The following is a 23,188-nucleotide window of genomic DNA, read 5'->3' on the forward strand; positions in this document are numbered from 1 at the left end:
CAATCTTCCAAACATAGGTACCTATTTAGTTATCATAATGGATTTTTGGTTGTCACCTAGTTAATGTTCTTCCTCCTTCTATCCTCGTCATTCCAGGCTCATTGCAGAGGCCATTCTCAAGCGAAAATGTCTTGAAGTGTACCGGGCGCGTATATAGAAAATTGGTTTGGGGGGTCCGTTTTCAAAAAATATCCATATCTCTTTATTGATTTCTAAGGCAGCGGGAGGGGGTGGGGTTAACAAAATCTAACAGGTATCGCTGACTTCTACATTTACCCCGCCTACTACTTCTAATCTTTTGGTGCTATCCCCATACACAGACACTACGCGCTTTAAGTATAGCGATGAACATCCAGCCTGCTGCTAGAGATGCGCCAATCGGGGGTGTCAGGGGTGCGAAACACCTGGGAGGCAAGATTTAGGAGGCAACGGATGTTTGAACAAACACATTTTTAATAAATATATATTTTATTCAATTGCATAAAGTGAATCTTACGGTGAGTTATATTATGAAATACATCCTGTACGTTGCCTACTGTCACAGGGCAACGCTTACCACAGAGCGGCAAAGCGATATATACAATTAATATTACCTGAGTATATTATTTAGGAGTTCATCACAGTCTTGTGCAGAACCACCGAAAAGCATTCTTTCAAAGTCTCAACGTGGTAGGATAATAAAAAGACCGTTTCTGCAAACATTTATTTAAACAGTATTTGTTTACATGATAGGGCGCAAAAAAATTAATTGATTCATAATGGTACTACATTTTTTGAAGAAAAGGAATTTGTCTTATAAGTTAATTTCGCAGATAATAAAAAATGGCCTAATTATCTTTTATCTCATTAGCTAATTTTATAATAAATTTGCCACGATTTAGTTATTTTAAATCGCTGCTTACACATAATAATTATTCAGCATGTTAAATAATATATGCCACATTTTTGTTATATTATGAGTATTTTGATAAAAACACATTTTTTAATTCTTTTATATTTCCACTTTAGTTTTCATTTATTTGGGGGGGGGGGGGGGTTTCAGCTGGCACACGGACGCTAGCCACCCTTGGTGTGACACTGTCTGCAGCTATAACTACTTGTACTCACTTACGAGTTATTGCCACTCTTTCACATCCACAAGTGGCTATCAAATGCGTGTGGCCTAATGGTCATAATTAATAGGATTGTTTGTGTCTGTTTGTATCGTCTGCGCTGTCTTGTCTATTAGACATGGTGTATAAGAATATTAAAGCAAACATTTGGATGCCCCAAAACCTTGCACCAATTCATGAGCTGCGACAGGTAGGCCTTGCGTGTTGTAGAATGCCGAGAGAAGTAGGGCCATCCCGTTGAGAAGGCTGTTCGACAACTAAATCATCTGGGTCACGATCCTCAGTCATGAGATCCTGACGAAGACTCAGAAGAAGTAATATTCCGTTTACCTAAATTATTTGTACAAACATTGCTCAGATTGCATATCTACATTTTTAAATTACGTTTCATGTGTCCTCAAATATATAATAAGATAGAAGTATGTAAATAAATTTTGAGGAAAAAGATTACATATTTAATTAATAATGGAAACATTATAATTATTAACTTGTCACGTTAATCGAACGTATTGTATTCTTCAGTGGCGAAGGGTGGAGGTAGGCTGTTAAGATTCGCTATAAATAGTGCACACTAAACTTTTTTAGTCATATGTATTTGTTTTTATTGAACTAAGACTACAATTTACAGATGGTGTTAGTTAGTTTTTAAAAATCAATTAAACCATGCCTAAACGAAACCATCATAGATTTGGTCTAATTTGGGCAATACGACAAAATTGTGCACACTTTTTCATTCATAGTTATTCGTTTTCGTTGGATTAAATATACACATTACACATATTGTTGGTTATTTTTTTTAATTCATTAAGCTCTGACTAAACCAAACTATAATAAATAAAAAATATTATTCTATTTACAAAATATTCAAAGTTATGTATGATTTAATTGCATACTTTTAGATATTTTAGAAATAGACATGTATTTTTTGACTATTATCTATTATGGCTTGGTTTCTAATGGTTTAATTGAATTTTAAAAACTAACCAACACTATCTGTGAATTGTAGTATTATTTCAATGAAAACAAATATGTATGTCTGAAAAAGTTTAATGTTCACTGTTTATGGCGGATCTTAACAGCCTACCTCCACCCTTCGCCACTGGTATTCTTCTGTTTAAGTATAACTAGTGACGGAAGCACCTGCTTTAACTGGTGCAATTCAAGGAAAGAGTAAGTGAAAGAGCAGCACATGTGAAATTCTTTCACTGCATTGTCCACAGACAAACTATCGCGACAAAAAAATTTTGGTTTTACAGATCTATCATTTTCCGCGATATCGAGTGTTAAGCCCAAGTATCGAAATATTTTATTATTTTATTAGTATTCAAAATTATTATTTAGGTATGTAAATATAATAAGGCCGACGATGGACGAGCGGCTTACGCATCGGCTTATAATACCGTGAGTCCCAGGTTCGAATCCTGGATCTGGTAAATACACATATTGTTTTCCAATTTGTGATTGGAGTCAGAGTATGGATCCAATACGTTGAGCAAGTGGCTAACATCCATTTCTAGTAAAAATAAAAATCTGTTAATACAAACCTCCACTCCGTGGACATTGTCAATAGAAGACGAAAAGGGAAGATTGAAATAAATTAAAGTTAGAACTAGACCTCCTTGTTGCAGTAACAGAGAACATTAAACCAATATCCTTTTTACAAGACTTTTCACTGTAGATTTTCTGCCCAATTAAATCGTAAAATAAATATAATTATGTTGAAATATTATATCGTAGTATAGGCTATTTCTGTTTTCTGCCTTAGGGGTATACATTAAAAAAGTTTTAAGACCACTGATCTAGGAGTAGGTAAGTCCATTTTAGGAATCAGATAATCTAACATTTTATAGCTAGAAAAAAAATCAGTTTTTATGTATTGCTAAAGTTTTTATGTTTTACATAAACCGATTATTGAAAGCGATATAAATAAATGATTTATTGCAAAAGGGGATTAATCAGCTAATAGAAAAATCTGGTTTGAAAGTAAAATACGATAAAAAAAAGAAACTAACATTGAAACCAACCAGGACTTATCGGTTTATGTTATAAAACGCCTCATTTATTAATATGATTTTTCAATAAAGTAAAGATACATAAAAAATAATATATTCACATACATATTTTATTTGAATCCACTCTAAACTAAATTTTATTATAAATTAGTTTGATATAATTGTTCATAGTGTACACCATTATTAGATAATTTACACCAATGACAAGGTTACATTGTAAATAAAATTTAATACATACCAGTTACACATATAAAAAATTAAGATACACGAAATCACAAATCATATTACTAATCTTTTTTATGTTGACAAAATCGTATAAAATCCTAATTGAAAACTTAATGATCTGGTCATATTAACATTTCTTTTACATCTCAGTTAATTTTTAAAATTTGATTATCTGTATCCGAAGGATCAAGAATTAATTCACGGAATAAAATATGCTCCTAAAGTAATATATTAAAGATAATATTCCACTGAAGCACAACATTTATAATTACTTACCCTTACTCTGGGGGATTTCCTTTGTTTTATATAAATAATATCCTATTTTTAAAAGTTTTAGTTTGAAACACATTATTTTGTTCATTGAATTAAAAAACTAGGTCAAATCGTCATTATCTTTTGATTATTTTTTTGAAACTATATATAGTTTTCAAAATAAGTGCTGTTTATATTCGTCGACCATGAAGTTATTTTCTACATACTGACATCTGTGAACATTTTGATTAGATATTTAGTAATACAATTACTACATAAATCAAGAGAAAGATTGTTTTATAATTAATATTCAGACATCTTTATACTCATGTCGACCGTTTCACTCATTCCTCACACTTTTTCAAATGTTTAATAGGTAGTTATAAATATGAGCAAAATAGGAATGGTGGTGGGGCGGATACAGTTTCCCTAGCATTATATATATTGAAATGGCAATACTCTATTCGTATTTAATAAAATTATTTCACTATGGAAATTGCTTTATTGGCTGAGGTACTGAGTAGGCACTTTATTTTATTATTCTAATGGAATATATGAATGCAGAACTATCCTAACTCACATCTGAATTTTTTTAGAAGTGAGTCCTTTGAAACAACCTACGTCAATTGTTTATTATTTATATAAATAAAATATGTATACATTTAGTAGAACTTTTGATGAAAAAAGTGTGGTATAAATTTATAAATAGGTAGCATTGAGATCAAATTCATGTTTAGATAAAATACTTATAAAATATGTGATAATATCCACCGAAATACACGGGAAAGACAAAAGAAAATAGGTAAGTGATAATATAGCTAAATATTTATATAAAAATCTGAATGATTCAAAAGTATGTGAGCAAGCAGGTACACGTACCTAAGCATCAAGTCGTACATATTATCAATATTGTCAATCTGATAATAATGCCATAATTTTTATCAGATATTTTATACCAATCAATATCAAATTAATGTTCTTATTGAATCTAATAAAACTGGAACATTATTGTCTGCAATACTTCGTGAACACCACATCATTTTTTATCTCAACGCTATACGACCATCTCTTTCTGGTACGACATTTCACAGTGAATTTTGATATGGCGAAACGTAATACGTACAATTTATAATAATATGTTACCTCATAAATGGCGACCGTTTTCATTATGTTACAATATTGTTTACGACTTTCAAAGTTTTTTGCTATTATTTTGTGTTCTTGGGTCATCACCATATTTATTACTTCCTCGACATTTTTATTTCTAAATTGTAATGATCTACTTATCTATTGTCATAAACGAAAGTTGGTATGTCTTACTTATGTGAGAAATGTTACTTGATTAGGTTTTTATCAGAGGTCTGACATTCTTGACGCCAAAGAAAGCTTCAATGTGTCGATAGTACTTAGGTCACATATTTAGGATAATAAAAATGGAGTAATATTTATGGTAACATAGGAATCAGCTGATATAAAAACAAGGAATAAATAATAAAAAAGTAATAAAAGAAAAATCGTGCCCTCCTTGGATCATAATATACTTTATATATATTGTGTTAGGTACCTATGAGTTATGGAAGTCTTATCAAAATATTTATGAATATTTCCAAGAGATGTCATTATAATAATATAATCATTTTCATGTGGAAAAGTTAATATTAATAATATTAAAATTTGCTGAGATAACAAAAATAAAATTATTTTTACATAGTTCATCAAATTATTGTCAATTATTTGCAAAATTATTATTGAACCCAAAGTATACAATCCTGTATTATGTATTACGTGATCTAAAAACGATTTCAACCTATTATACCTACACATTAGAGAAGAGAAAACTTAGAAAACTAAATTTTTATAATAAACATGACCATAAAATAATATGTAGGCAATAGTAAGATATTTTTTTTAGTTTATATTTTTAGATAAGTACGTATTTATGAATAAAATACTTTAAAATGAAAACTATCAAAAAAATTTCACAAATTGCAAACTTCATATAATATTTTTGCTGCGTGACTTGAATTTTTAACTTTTCTGTTAAACCATGTACCTACCTACTTACATATTTTTGATACTAATTTTAAGACTATTTTAATATAAACATTCATCCCTACATAGCCGACTCACGATGAGTGTCGTGTTGGGTCGGCCATAAATTGGATATTTTGACACCTCTCCCAACATTGTCCCACTTAGTCACAAAATATTTAACCCCCCCTCTTCCCCCCACTAAATTACTTCACAATTGTAATTCATTAAAAAACTTATACATACTTATGTTAAAATATATGATTGATGTCAGTATAATGTCAACTCGGAATATTTTATCACAGGAAAAAAGAGTTTTTATTATATTGGTTTTATGACGTTACATTTTCTGCATCCCCTCCTATTCAGTAGGTCACAATTCGTCACATTATTTTAGATCCCCTTCATTCCTTCATTATGACGTGACGTCGCACCCTTCAGTACCCATTCAGTACTCTCATTCATCAGCACCCAGTCATCATCAGTACCCTTAGGGCTAAGGCAGTGGAAGAAGCTGTGGCAGACAGAGGGGTTTCTGCACCGACTATTAATAATGATAAAGATTAAAGACTATTCCGGGTCAGTGTTATTTTCAGAACAAATTTATGTAAGTGGATCGATGAAATGATAAAGTTCTGTGGAAGTACATGGCAATCAGATCGGAGAGGCCTTCATCCAGCAGTGGATAGATTCAGGCTGATGATGATGATGATGATGACCTATAAGAAAAATTTAAGAAAATTTGAATTTGTGGTTGTGTTATAGGCATGCCCCCCATGCTAAGATCTTTGGCGGGCCCCCCTACCTATCTCTAAGGATAAAGTCAGTGTGATGCTCTACAGTAGCGTTTTCCAAATGGTGAACGTGGTAAAGTTAATGTGTATATTTAGTATTTTTTGTTGTATATTTTAATACATCCATTTGAATTAAGGAGTTGTCGAGTGTCGATACACAATTAAATTTTTTATCTTACAACCATATAATTTTATGCAATAACATTATTGAAGGAAAATAGTACGCAGGCGACTTTTTTTACTATTAAAGCAAATTTGTATTTGACTTTTTTTATTAAGGCAAATTTGTGATGTGTGTTTATCTCACTTATCTGGTCGACTGGCCTCGCCGGGCCCCTCCTGAGCTCGGGCCCCCAGGCTAGAGCCCTGTCAGCCCCCCTCTTGTGGGGGCCATGGTTATAGGCATTCTGAAGTCAGTGTTATAGGGAGTTTTCTATGCTTTGAGTAATAGTTTATATACTTACTTAATTTGTGAGAAATATGCATATTTTAAGATTGTGATATAATTTAATAATTGAGTCGTATAGTATCAAAAGTAGAACTGTCGCAAATAAGTATATCGAAATTTAACTAAGTATGCCAAATTATTCTTCTGACCGTAATGTATAACTAGCAATATAATATTCAAATCAAAATCATATCTGTGTGGTATAAAATTGTGATGGAAAATAGGGCTTGGTTTAGAACTGTTCAATACTTTGGAAACAAAAGTAGAACTGTTGAATTTGAATTGAATTTCTAATTTCTAAATGTAGAAACATATTTCATGCTATTATAATACTAAAAAACCCAACAAAACGTTTTCCGTCATTTTCTCGAAATGATGAATAACACACAGATCTACTTTTGATACCACACGGCTCAATTATTGTATGACCATTTTAAATCTTCAGACGAATCAATAAATTTTTGCGTTAATGAAAGTGTTACCCACGGACGCCGTATTGCCGACTTCTGCTCTAGGGTGGCCTAAATGGCGATGGCACACAGCCACACATAAATAACTTTGTAAGAAAAAAAAGCATAAACAATAATTTTATTATTATCTCAATTTCGCAAAAATATCGCGTGATCTATAATTGTATAACGCGGTCCAAATTATATGCATCGATAAATCTGAGGCTACTTTCGCGGGAATTTCTACGACGTATCTACAATCATAAATAATATTGAAGCTGGCGAGAAAAATGGACGCAATTCCACTGTGACTGATTTATAGAACATCCAAAGTATCGCCTGACGTAAATAATTGACTGAAGATGCCATTTATCTTTTGCGTGGGGTGGGGACTACGCCAATATAACAAGGCGCGAATTTTGAAAATAATCAAATAGTAGGTGGTTATCATCTGCCTACCTAATAATAATATTATGACAATTACCTAAGTAAAACAATACCTAATAACTATTATCTTTTATTTATGTGGAAACTGTGGAAAAGTTATTTAATTTTTCCTGTCACGCTCAATTTTGGCCTATTTTCCGTATACCGGAGACTTGAAATTTGGTACAAATATACTAATACGGCTAACAAACATTTATTTAAAATTTTATTTGGGGCAGCCATATACTAAAAAATGGGGTTTTCATACAATGTTTTATATATTTTTTAAATGACCAATGTATAGTGATGTGGAAAAAAAATAAAATGGAAATCTTTCACTTTTGATAACATGTTTTATTTTTATTGAGGAGGTAAAAATATGTACCTACTTAAGTATATTTTTTCCGATCTAGAGATAACAAAAAATATAATAAATAATAATACATTATATCACTCTTCCACAATAATTGCACTTAATCACCAGGTACCTATTTTCCTAATTTAAGTATGCAAGTACCTGCCGATCTAATTAGTTATTTTGTATTTGTACCTTACCTACCTAAAACATTATAATTTTCAAATAATCTGTTGGTATATCAATGCAAAATATCTACTGGCTTTTCTGATGTTCTCGAGATAAAATAAGCGTTTATCTGTGATACACTGATGACCTGTATTGCATTTTTGTTGACTATGTTGAAAATATGTAATTGCACCTAGATTATGATTTCGCGCGACGGTTGTGAAAAGGATCGATTTGAAAATGTGAAGTATTTATAAGTATATTTAAATATATATATATTGTTTACTTGGTAGTGACTTCCCGTTAATATTATTATGACCATACCAAAATTGGATTTGATATAAATAAAAAAGAATTTCAAGTTTTACACATTTTTATTTTTGTTTTTTCACATTGATTTTTTTTTTAAATAAACATACAAAAATTAAAACTATGAATTATTCAAAAATATTTTCAACGAATTAGTTAAGTGAAACTCAATAAACAAAATTTTATAAATTTATGCTGGGATATATTATATTTTGTTTTTTATGCCTATGAAAAATTGTATTATAATAATTAGACAGCCCGCAGCAAACATCACACAGGTCAAAACAGACGATTGAAAAGAAAACTACATATTATTATACCGCGGCCATCGTTCACAACAGTCGAAGTAGGTAAGTACGTTATTATCATCGATATCTTATGCCGAGGAAGAATTTTTTAGGTGGATGGATTTGATTTCTGACGAGAATGGAATATGTACATACAGAGTAGAATTGATTCAAATATATTGTAGATAGTTAGGTCAATTGTTTGAAAACATGATAGTTATTATTATTAACTGCGCCAAATAAACCAATGAAATTTAATTTGATTGAATTGGATTCGATCGTCGAGCAAAATAAATTTATTGCTACACGATATTAATCATTGGCATACGAAACGCACGTAGCCATCATTCTGAAGGATTGAGAATGGAGGACACCACGAACAATAGCCGTACCCTGGGTCAGGGCCGGGTTTACGTTTCAAGTGACCCTGGGATTAATCCCCCCCCCTCCAAAAAAACTAAATAATACGTGGGTAATTAAAAAATTGTAATTATTAATAAATATTATAATATTTGGATTTTTTGTCCGTAAACTCACGAAGGTGTTGCATAAAATATATATTTTTTTAATTTGAGACAATCTGGAAAAATCATTTCGCCTTGGAAATTAGTTGAACATAAGTATACCTACCTGCAAAGAAAATCGTTTAGTAAAGAAACCTCTCCATTTAAAGTGAATGTTGCATCTTTTATAAGTACCCACATGTTGTATTGTTCTGTTCAAGCTCATTCAACAAGTAACTTTTTCATGGATTTTGTAAATTTAAATTTCGTACTTCGGGGGGCCTTAGCTATTTCTTCTTCTTCTTCTTCTTCTTCCACCCTGTCACGTCTCAACATTGGGGCATAGGGCAAGCACAAGTTGACGCCACTTCCCTCGGTAAATCGCCAACTCTTGCGCCTCAGGGTGAGGGAGGGCCGGCCACGGCGACGGAACCCTTGATGCTGTGCCACAAGGGTACGAAGTGCCGCACTCTTTGGTGGCATCCGGAATACGTGTCCCAGCCACGTAAAGCGTCTCTTCGTGATAACTTCAATCACCTTCGGTGATTAGTCCTTTAGCCCTGTGGTAAATCTAACACTGCCCTTGATTAGTCGAAGGCAGTGTGATTTTATATTTTCTTAGTCGTGATTATGCAGTTATCTATTTGTACTTACACCTTACAGTTTTACACCTAATCTTCAAGTAACCTATAGAAATATAAACAGTAGATATTATTATCTACTTGTGTTTATTCAGTGTGTACCTAAGTAGGCACCTACGTATTTATTAAAGATCGTGCAATATTTATGCTTACAGCCGACGTTTACATATTACTTTTTTTGCTTTTTCAAATATTTGCCCTCCATTATTACAAACGAATATTTATTAAAATAATATCGTAAGTATATTTATTCAAATCCTGATTCGAAACTACCTATTCCCGATTACCCGAAATTCCAAGAAATGTGAAATAAAATGCCCAGAATATTTTTCGGATAGAGAGAAAGTTGAATTTAATGTTCCGATTATATTGTAATCTATTTGCGTAGTATCCATGAACTTGTTGGCATGCAAACACATTTATTTTTCAATTGCTTTGATATTTTAAATTCATTAATTTTTATTGTGTAGATACTATTGCAGCGTGTGATTCTTTAGGCGCAAATAAATAATCACTGTAATATTATTTTTGCTGTCAGTGGATTATTTCATTTACTTCTGTTTATACGCAAACTTATTTAACGAAATGAAACATGTGTGCGCTAAAAATGAATTCTGCCCGTTTTCCCACCAATAAAATCAATTGAGATAAAGTGTCATGGTGTCAAAAATTAAGACTGTAGAAAAGAAGTCGCCAAACTTTTAAGCAGTTGTATGTATCGTCATGTAGCGGGACTGTCCATTGACGCTATAGTGCCCGGGAAAACGATATTTTTTATATTTCCTTTCCCACGGGATATTGTATACGTCTATACAGGGAACTCAGAAATAATGGGAACCGAAAACATAACGGGTAAGGCGATAGCAGATAACCGACTCGAGTAAGGAAGAATCCGGGTTAAACTTACACACGTGCCAAGAATACGTTTTACGTCGAATACTGAAAACTGCTCTCGGCTTATGCATTTACGCTCATTTAATGTTGGTGTATTACACACACTATTGCACGTGCACAATGCGTGCTTCATTTTCGTATGACACTCAAACCTTCAAAACCCTGCTCAATCAAGATATGGCGTATTGAAAGCCTATCGGTATTCTATTTATTAACTGTTATGTGCGTCTATATATATATATATATATATATACATATAGGAACAGTGGATGACACAAGGGCTGGATTTATGAATGAGAAGGGATACAGTTTTATATATTTTGGAGAACATTGGTAGAATGTTGAATTACGTGAATATAGAAAATTGTGATGTTGTTTTTTTTAAGTTTTAAACAATTCATCAAGAACTTAACCAACAAACTTAGCATGCAAATGCGAAAATAACGATTCAGTCCAGTTGAGTAATATTACTGTAATATTTGAGGAGTTTCAGCAAGCTTTATTTTAACTTCTTGCACTTTATGGATTAAAGAAGGTTTCAAAGTCTTGTTAGTTATATTATTATGACGACTGGTTTTCGCATTTTCCATCTTATTAATCTATACTATCTATGGTTATACATAATATTAGTTCAAAGAATCACCACCAGACTTTTTAAACACACACGCATACAAAGGGGCGTTTTCGTGCTCAGAACCCCCCACCCCCCCAGGAACAAAAAAAACATAAAAATTATGTAACTGAATGGAATAGAAAATGACACACAAGGTCTATGTCAGTGGAATTGGAACTCACGAATTGATGCAACCATCTGCATCATTCAATATTCACTATAATATTCTGATGTAGCATAGCTAAAATACAAGACAGCGTGGACGATACAAATAGACACTCTAATAATTATGATGCAGATTTGACAACCACTTAGCAATAACTCGTAGGTGAGCCCTTTAGGTGCAGACCATTTGCTCATTCAGACTCAGAGTGAATAGTGTCTCAAGTGTCTGAGTATGTGGATTGTATCCGTGAATTGTGGGGTCTACGGTTAAAGCGACGAGAAACTATAGGTAAGTAGAAGGCGGGGTAAATATGGCTCTCAGTGGCACCTGATAGATTTTGTTAAGGCTATACCTCAGTTGAGGCATGGTCTAAAAAGATCGTGGCTAGGCGATGCGCGGATTGTGCAAATGACGCGTGCCAAACGAAATATAATTTGTCATATAAATCCAACATGCGTCCATTTAATGTTCTGTTTATTGTTCTATTAGTAACAATAATAATATATTCAATGAGATATTTTCTTTTTCAAGTAAATGGGTGAGGTTTTCTAGTCATTTTTACACGATTTAAGAATTAATACTCCCGTCGCCATCACGAAACAAATTGATGTGTTCACGTCGAGTTGTGTGTGAACTGAGTCTGTTCGCTCTCCGATTGCCAGCGAGTCCAAAATTTCTTGCCGTTTCACTGAAATACCGTCTTAACTTCGCCCTCTTCGGCCGCCCTAAAAATCATCAATAAATTATTATATATTTTTTCGAAATGTCCTCCACCCAAACCATTTTTTTGTGTGCGCGTTTGTAAATACTTATTAGTCGCACTGCATCTAAAACTAATACACGTGTTGGATCTAACTGATGGACTAGTATATGTACTATATCTAACTGCATTAAGTCGAATGAATTGAAAAAGTTCTAACATCCATTTTCCACGAGTTTTCAATTAGTATTATAGCGCCTATACACAAGCATGGATTTACAGGCAGCAATAGTGAGTATTTTAAAATATCGTGACAATAACTTTACTGTTTATAAGTACGTAAAAGTGCTGACTGTTTCTCCAATTTATTTTTTAAGAGTGAGCGAGATGCGATGTTGTCATTTTATGATACTATTTCGTACTATTTGTCAGATAGTGAAAATCGGTTAAGCTGAAAATTCGTTCGTAGTTCGTTTGTTGCCGGTAGGCTCAGATCGAAAAAATACTGTCCCATGAAAAGTCAGAAGCTTTTTTTATTCATGGATGCAATCTTGCCAGCTGCAGGATAATACATGTTTACCCATACATTTTTCTTGTTATTGCCGCGATAATACTTACTGTCAACATTAAATCCATGCACGTGTAAACGGTGTATTCGTAGGTGGTGCACCATACAATAATTAATATTGCTTGCCGACCGCTACCTGTTGCCGGCGCTAAATTTAATAATTGGGTGCGCGTGTGAAATATTGTGGGTGTGTGAGTTATTTGTGTGTATACGATTGTTAGTGTATGCCGATGCCAACACACTGGCAGAAGTATCGCGTGCGTGTGTGCGAGAGGCTATTTGCGAGCAAGGCGAGGAGTTAGAGGTCGAGATGCCCTCTCCACCGACCAGTCGAGCCCCCAGAGCACCGCAATGAAAATGTGAAATAGACAGACCACTGTCCGACCCAAAGGCGTGCCTGGCGAGAAAATAGGCAATGGAACTGCCACTGTTAGTAGGTATTGGAAAAATTGAAAATAAACGGAAAAGCGATTTTCTTTGATTATAGTGACATATTTGGACAGGCCATGGTGGATTCGCTGTCAAGCTCTATGTGTTTGGACTTGTTACCCGGCCAACATGTCCGTGTGGCGGAGAACTACAGGATGCAAACCGTTACATGTAAATTGTACGTAAAACATTTCACCGTGGCACAGTTCGCCGTGAGCTTTCCTATCGGAAGAGATGACCTTATACTATACGGTCTCCAATTTTATTTTAATTTTCCAATCCAACATTATTTTAATTTTCATATTTGATTTTAGCAAAATTCATGAGTTCAACCTAACGAATCTGACCTAACAAATAATCCAGTATATCAGCTATTTTCAAAAATTGTTTGCTGCTGGATGCCTGTAAAGTGTAAGCCGACAAGAACCGTGTTTTATTTAGACATGAATTTTATGTCAGTACTATACAACCCAAAGAGGTCGGAGGGTCTTTATTACACGGCCATATTATATTTTCGATACAATATTTCACGGTGAAGTGTGTTACGATGAACTGCATACGTACAAGTTTCCGGACACGACAAACCACATCCTCTCTGAATGTCCGAGAATGTGCTTCGAGAGGGAAGAGATGCTTGGTCACAACAAAGGCCAATTATATTACATTTTAAAAAATGGAGCGTCTTATTGGGGACGTGAATATCTCTTCACATAGTTTAGTTTATCCGTATTGTTTTAGCTTTGTTTTTTTTATATCTTATACATTATCATTAAATTTATTTATTTTTAAGTCTCCGTGTCTTTCTCTTCCACGTTACTTTTTAGTAAATTACGTCTCAGTAAATTCAGTCAAAGGTCATTTGAGAGCGTGGCGATCTCAGTCTTGGGTATCTGCCCCTGAGACATTCACAGGCGTAAACAACTGACGATGCTTCAAATCCAAACGTAGGGCCTCGTGATCGCTTGATTAAGACCGAGTGTGGTGCGGGGAGGGTTGGTTTAGAGGGTCCATGTCTGTGTTGACATATTATTTGGAGGCGCCCCCTGAACCCATTGCCTATTTTCCTTAGACTACCCTATTGGTGACCATAGTAATATTAACCTAAAGGGGCCCGTAAGCGAGCATCAAAAATTGCAGATTGCCGATAAAATTGCCAAAAAAATGGTGCAACTATTGCTACTTGCTGGGCAATGTATGGCCCGTCATCAGTGTCGGGCAAGTGAGGCTGATGTATTTTGTGCGTACACGTGATAGCAACGGCCGGCAATGAACTGTGTTGTATACTTACTGTAATCTGCACCATATAAATAATCACATAGACAAATTAATCCAAAATGAAAAAAGGATTTGAATCGGGTCCTACTTTTAAATAAACGTGAAATAATAAGTAATATCAACCAGGAATTAGTTATTGATAATTATTTATTGAAAAACTTTAAAAGAATGTAAAAATTTGACGTTTAGTGAAATTTGACGTTTGTGCAGCTTTGTAGTTGGCCTTTTCATATTAGGATCATTATATAGTTTGGATTCAATGCTCCATAGCTCCGAACGTAAATAAACCTCACTAATAAGCTCCAATACCATGTCGTTTGTCCATTTATTCATTGTACGTAGTGTGAATTGACGGCTAGTAATAACACCATAATAATATTAATAACAACACGGCGAAAAATTATAACAATGTATTGTCAAATCGGCTGTCACTAATGTTTTTATTGTTGCTAGGGGTGAGATCAAAAGCAGAGACGCACATATGCAGCAGAGCGAGAATGAAATAGATTTATCTAGCAATTATTGCAGTATTTTCGATTGCGTTCGATATTACATATAGGTAATTGACCAACCATGTTGCCAGAGAGCATGGCCAATAGATGTAAAGTTTCGGCAACGTAGATTACTATTGTCGTGTTTTGTAGCGACACAGTTGCCGTATCAAATTGCCGTAAAAAGTGGCTCGTTTACGGCCCCCTCAAGGGTGCTATAAATAGGAGTGACCTTTGCGAGTATGGATCCATAAAATAAAGGTTTTTTATGGAGAATCTTACAGGTTTTAGGTGCCTATAATTTCAATGTTGCGTAGAATGTTCTAAAAATTCATGTGGACGTTGAATAAAATATTTGTAAGTACCTATATCTGAATAATATTATTATATCTACCTTCTCTATATTTTTTTAAATTTTGTCACGTGTAGGGCGTTTGTGCTATCTTTTTTTTTTCAATTCTCGAATTCAATAATAGATTCAAAATTGTTCTACCGGGGAATATTTTCAGTCAAGGAATTTAAGAAATTTCAAAAAATCCAAGGAAAACGGTAAATTGCCAACGCTGGCAAAAATATCTCGAGATACGTGAATCAACCGCACCGTGAGTGTAAAACCAAGACATCTGCAAAAGACATATTTTGGAGATATTAGGGTTTGAAGTCTTCGTTTTGTCAGGACAAATAGAAATTTAAAAAAAACATAATATTTGGTTTATATCTACATTATATTGCATGTCATTTCAGTTATTTCACTTTTACATTATCAAGTTCACGACTTTCGCAGTTGTTTCGCATTGAATCTCGAAATTGAAAAATTTGCACTTGTCTTGGTTTTACACTCACGGTGCGAATTTTTCAATTTTTTTCTCAAGAAATCTAAGTAACAACCTTTATCCATGTGAATGCTTATCCAATGTCATTAAATTCAATTTAAATATTCAATTAAAAGTATATTTTTAATTCTTTTGCAATGATCGTCGTTATTACCTTCTAGTTAACATGCATGCAACTTCTAATGTCGAAGATTTCTTTGTCTCCTTTAATATAAAAAGATAAAAAATGCAATCACCAAAATGTTTTTTTTTATATTTGCACCCTCCTGCTAACAAAATGTTTGCCATACCACTGTGAATTGTTACATAGTTATTACATTCCGCGGTCGGCTTATAGCCATACTGCGCCACCATATCACGCAGTACACACCTCTACACACCTATCCCTAAATAAACAATGCATAATATTGAAATTTAAATAAATTATTTATTTAGGAATATATATTTTAAAACGTGAACAAGTCAAAAAAAAAATTTTTCTTCTTTACATCTTAGATTTTTTTTTTAATTTTCCCATAAGAAAATTATCAGTGTTTTGTATAAGTAAATAAAAATAGTTTCATAAGACTATTTTAGATATTCGGTGAAAAGTTGTCGCTGTCAATCGTAATCTACACACTATTTTGGTAAGTATTTTTTTCTAATACATTTATGATATTGTACTCAATTTGAAAAGTATTAATTATGTATATATTATAACTAATAAAAATCACAAGAAATATTTACAAAATAGTTAAACATTGTTTGAAATGCATTCTTCAATGAATCTGTTATTTTATGTATTGGAAAAATAATATACATAGTATGAATTTACGTATTTGTATTATTCATTTCTATAATTATTATGTTTATTTAATGGTTTATAATAATCATAAGTTAATTAATTAAATGAAAAATGGAATGGATAGTGATTAATTAATTAAAATATAATAAAGATTGTTTCTCTAGTTAAACCTGTATATTAAATTATCAAATATTTATAGATTTTGGTGTTTTCAAGAAGATTTCGCCATTATATTAAACCACGATAATATATTTTTAAATACAAAATATAAAAATATTAATTTATTTTTTGTAGAGGAAAAAGATGATGTATTATGTTTACCTAGTCAACATTGTGACATTAAATAAATAAACCTTTATTTAGGGAAGCTTTCAAAATAATGAATGTATTATAAATGTCTTCCCAACAATCTTTGACATCTTTTCGTGAGATTCCACATTTTCGCAATTGTATAACAGTTTTAATATGTATTTCGTATGTTACCTTAGTAAACTACTTAGAATGTTGTTAAACATATTCAATAAAGTCTAGCATGCCGACGAAGCACGTGTTGTTTGTATACCAACATATTTTTATGTGAATACATATTATGTACTAAATGATGAATACGTTTAATAAAATGTTTTTCGTCATAGTAATTTTACAATAGTGGTTATGAATTAAAAAATATTCTATACAGTGCTATCGGTGTTAAATGAAGCTTGTTTTTTTTCGAAAAAATTAAAAACACTAATATTAACAAAAAATAATACGTGCGTTGTTTACATACGGTAAAAATCACATAGTAAATGAACAACATTAGTACATATCGTTGCCTGACAAGAATTAACCGCCGCATATTAAATTAACAAACTTATTCAAAAAACTATTACATACTAAAGAAAATTAATTCACTCTATAATCTATATAACGATACAAACCAATACGTTTATATTGATCACTTTGAGTTTCGCACACTAATAATGTTTGATAATACAGATTTGCAAAGCTTATTTTATTATAATATATACCAGTGCAGTTTTATTTGTGCAATTTTTAAATAATGGAGCAGCCATAAAGTAAACAAAACTGGTTAATAAAAATCATATAACATAATTAGTGCTGTTTTTCCTATGCAGTTATTTAATCGTACGCGGCGTCGATTTTCCATGACCAGGCATTTACCTGTTTCGTTTGACGGCTATTAATTACGTGGATATTATCAGCTATAAGTCGAACAAATTTCTATATTTTTTCCATGAAGTGAACATAAACTGCATACGTTCTTAGCCAATAATCCGCATGGTTACTTCTTCCACACAGTGACAATGTCGTATTTATTATCATTATCTATTAAAGTTTACTGTTTACATAGTAACACACATTAGCCAAAATTCTGAAGCATGTGTATTACATTAATTATAATTAATAGTATGTAGATATCCAAATAATCAGTGACCTCGAAACCACTTGAGACCGGTTTTTGTTAAATGCGAGAAATAAATTAACAGATTAAAATCGAAAGTAAGATAGGTACCTATATATTGTAAAGAAATGTCGACATATTATATTATGTTAGTGATGTCTCTATTATCAATATGTATACGGTCAATTAATGAAGACCCAGGGCAAAAACATGTTAAGTGACTTTTTGGGATTTATGATCTGATTCATATTTATTAAAATACTGTCAAAAATGGTGATAATTCAATTTTATTTATTTTAACATATAGTGAATATTACAAATTATTAATTTAAGACGTTCACGACCCGATATTTAGAAACAAAGAAATATATCAGTATTAAGTTATTAAACAGTAGAAAAATGTAAATACAAAAAATATTAATTAGATACAAGAAAATACACCGAATGAGCTAAGCAGACCCTATTTTAATATTTTATAAAACAGTGCTCACCTATGCTCATCCTCACGCAAGTGGAATAATATGTCAATATCCGAAGTGATTTCGTTGAACATAGTTATTGCCCTCCTAATTGGCATTACCAATGGTAAGTTAGTTCTGCACCTTGGGAGAACAAACAACTAATGCTCCCGATTTATAAGATAGTTATCAGGGACACATAGGGCAATACAACCAAGAATGGCAGAATTCTAATTTTTACCGCGTCGGTAAAAATACGTAGCCAAATATAAATATCGTCTAGTAAGTGTACTACATTATGTAAACATACATGAGAGAAAGCCAGTTAATTAAAGCCATGGATGGTATCCATACAATCTCAAGTAAAGGGAGTCTCAAAAAATTCTTTTGAACTTTTTTAATCCCGTAACATCCGAAAAGACCTAAACATCTAAACAAGACGTCAATTAACGTGTTTAGTGTTTCCAAATATTAAATTTAACTAAAAATACATTTTATTTAAACAGTAAATATAATAATAATTGTTTTGTATGGTGATTGGGTTATAATTTGTTGGGAATAGTTATAAGTAGTTGGTTTCGGCCAATGTTTAATAATTTTATTCAAGCTGTAAATGCAATTAATTAAGTATGATTTATTTATATATTTATAATATTGATGAGAAAGAAAAATATAAAATAATTATAAGATAAAAAAAACTTTTTATATACTTACAACGTTTTTAAATTTTCTATTGAATTATTATGCTCAATATGCTCAAACTTGTACTTGATATGAAGTAAATAAAAAACAAACAAACAAATATAGAATACTGAAATGTCATTTTGACATTTCATTTTGATTTCCATAGTAACGCACGTATATATTAATAATTTTGTTGCTAGGACCACCCCGTTAACTTTTTACGGATTTTTCTGAAATAACTTTCCATACAAAACAGAATTAACTGAAAATGAATTCAATTCTACTTAAAGATGGCTAAAAGTATTAAAATAATGCATTGGCATCGTGTTCTGATATATTTTAAAATTTTCAAATGTCTAGCTAGTCGAGAGGTTAGTTAAAAATCGATTGCAAGATTTGTACTGGATAAACAACCACCGGAAAAATAAGAATATGAGCTAATAAAAACTTTGTTATACAGCACATCTTTGTCAAATATCAAACACTGCAGACAAACGTATTTTTTTGTGATCGTAAACATAACAAAAAATATTATATTTCTCTGGGTGTGTGATTATTTCACTGTGTGTATTTGCCCCCACGAGTATCTAAACTGATCAAGCTCATTGCAGAGTTCATTCTGACAATTAAATGTGTAAATAATAAAAAAGCTAGGACATTATAATATAACATACACAGGCGTAAATAATAATATTATTGTTTGATAATATTACCAATTGAGTGTGTAGTTATAAATATATACTTGCTATTAAATATCTCTCGGAAAAAAATGAGTAGGTTTTCAGTAGAATGACAAAACTATGATAACAAAAATATGATTCTTTGAAAGTCGTATATATAAGGTATACACAATAGTCATATATAATAACGTTTCATCATTATATAAAAAAAAATCCACACAATATAATATGACAGGAAATTAAATCTATGGAAACTTCTGCATAATAAGAATAACAACATCTTATTTCGTAAAAATATTAAGACGTCAATATGACAAACGTGTGTTGATAAATATAAAATAATTGCATGTTTATTCCACGGATGGTGATTTTATATCTCGATACAATAATTCTGACGTAACTAATAGTTGGGTGCCTACTTGCTAATTGCTTGTTATTATAAATTAAATTTGCACAGTGGACAATATTTTCAGTGTGTTATTATGTTATTACGAGAAATGCAAAGATAATTATTATAAATCTGATAATCCTAGCGATATTATTTATCTGACTAGTACTAGTTGCCAGTACGTATATTTTTATGTTTGCGTTATTACAATATTATCGCTACAGATTAGAAAATTGCAGTGGCTTGCAGATATCAGTAATAATATATACAAGATAAAAATAACTTTTTATATACAACGTTTTTAAATTTTCTGTTAAATCATATAAACTTGACTTGACTAGTTTAAACGATCAAAACAATTTGTACTTGATAGAAATAATACTGAAATGTCATTTTGACATGTCATATTGATTTCCATAGTAACGCACGTATATATTAATAATTTAGTTGCTAGGACCCCAGACCCCTAGCAACCAATAATGGTGTCGAAATAACTTTTAATACAAAACAGAATTAACTGAAAATGAATTCAATTCTACTTAAAGATGGCTAAAAGTATTAAAAAAATGCATTGGCATCGTGTTCTGATATATTCTAAAAGTTTCAAATGTCTAGCTAGTCGGAAAGTTAATTAAAAATCAATTGCAAGATTTGTACCAGACAAACAACCACCGGACAAATAAGAATACGACCTAATAAAAACGTTGTAAAATACGTACTACTTGACTTTGAGTAATTTAATGTTTTCTAAAAGACGATGAATTTTAAAATATTTTATTTTAATTGCTTCATTTATTTAGGACGTCGTTTTTTGATGTAGAAATGTTTCGACTGTCAAATTACTGATTTAGTGTTGTGTTTATATTCAGCAAATATTTTTTTAAATCGGATATCGGTTTTATCAATTATTTTTGAGGAAATTTGGTTTTTGGTGATTATCATCATTCCATATCATTTACATACATAGTAACCTGCGAAGCTTTTATACACACAAGGCGGCCATCGACGGTAGTTTATCATATTTATGTATTGATGCGGTTAACCGTCCAAATTGTCAAAAAGGCTATAGTTCAACAGTCTCTTTCTTGGCTGTGTTAACTTTTAGAGCGATATAGATAGTTTGACAGTTTATAGACGTCTAACTTATTGTAACAATCATAATACCTCAACACATAAATATGATAAAGTGATATATTTACCACTTTAGCCGCATTGTGTATAGTATAGAACCACTGGTTAACTAAATACTATCTACATCGGAATATTTTGATTTGGATTTATATTTCTCGCAATCTTTTATATTCGTTTTGTGCTTGTTTAATAAAAATATGATTTCGTGAAATATCGTACTATACCTACAACAGTAACAGACCATAGTCAAAGCCAAAACCAATAATAAGATAATATGGTGCATTTTTATAGTTTTTTCTTTACAACCCTGCGAAGGTCTTCGCATCCATGAATATCTGAATTCTAAAAAATGGATGATTCAATTCAGTTTTAGACTTCAATTAGAATCATCAAATCTGGTTCATCGAGTTTTTATTATATAACAAAATTAAATTCCAGGTGCCTATTTAAATATATCGTGTCAGCTAGAAATAAATAAATAGTTTTAAATGAGTCGAGGATATCTCGATTGACTTCTGACACCTAAGCAGAATGCTTTTTAATTGAGACGATAGTCACATAACATGGTATAGAAAAACAACATACATCGTACGACGCATACAATAATAATATATTATTCATAGTTCAGTAATTATTATGCAACAATGGGCAGACGTTTGCAGTTGTTGATATTAAGAATATTCCATATTGTGGATAGATAATGCAGTGCTGATAAGGAAAACCGACATAACTTGAAAAGACAAAGATTGGTACAGTTCGGTTATGAGGAATACAGCGGAAAACACATTTTGTAAATGGCCGATATACTGGTTTATTTGTTAGTTTAACCTGACCAAACCTAACCTAACCCAACCTAAACTAACCCAAACTAACAAATAATCCAGTAAGTATATCGGGTATTTTCAAAATGTGTTTTCCGCTGTATTCCTGATAACCGAACTGTACCGGTAAGTCTTGTTTCCAAATTATCATAAGTCGTATTTTTTAAATAATTAATTATTTAAAACTATATCGTCATGGATGTTTGTATAATTAAATAAATAAATAACAAAGCTTAAATCGTTCTACTGAAAATTTGGTTCTCGTATAGTTACCTACTTATTCACCGTGTCTGGAAACTTGTACGTATGCAGTTCGCCGTATCACACTTCACCGTAAAATGTTGTATCGGAAATAATAATGGCCGTATATTACCGACCTCTTTGGGTCGTATAGTACTGACATAAAATTCATGTCTAAATAAAACACGGTTCTTGTCGGTTTACTTACACTTTGCAGGAAGCCAGCAGCAAAAAAATTTTAAAAATAGCCGATATACTGGATTATTTGTTAGGTTAGGTTAAGTTTTCATTCTTGAATTCATGAATTTTGCCAAAATCAGATATGAAAATTGAATTAATGTTCCTATTGAATCTAATAAAATTGGAGACTGTATAGTATACGGTCATCTCTTTCTGATAAGAAAGCTCACGGTGAACTGTGCCACGGTGAAATGTTTTACGTTTTACATGTAACCCTTATTCACGGCTGGTACAGTATTGTCCCATTTTCACTTACAAGTTGTCAGATTTGTTGAATAACACTTTTTACTTATGTTTATTTTATTAATCAGTTTTTTTTAAAATTTAATGTCAGAATACCTAAATACATCATACATATTATAATTACGGTAAATAT

At 31.9% G+C, this 23,188-nt stretch overlaps 1 protein-coding gene across 1 annotated transcript in view; it reads left to right on the forward strand.

Moving 5' to 3' along the window:
• The first annotated feature begins 16,320 nt into the window (after window positions 1-16,320).
• Window positions 16,321-23,188, forward strand: part of LOC147067386 (hexokinase-2-like) — a 45,162-nt gene continuing 38,294 nt past the window's right edge. The window contains exon 1 of the mRNA XM_085953695.1: window positions 16,321-16,607. The gene's annotated coding sequence lies outside the window, so the exon portion shown is untranslated. The remainder of the gene's footprint in view (window positions 16,608-23,188) is intronic.

This window comes from Rhyacophila brunnea, unplaced genomic scaffold (genome assembly GCF_057557595.1).
Source record: "Rhyacophila brunnea isolate RB1 unplaced genomic scaffold, BYU_Rbru_1.0 scaffold_4, whole genome shotgun sequence".
NCBI lineage: Eukaryota > Metazoa > Arthropoda > Insecta > Trichoptera > Rhyacophilidae > Rhyacophila > Rhyacophila brunnea.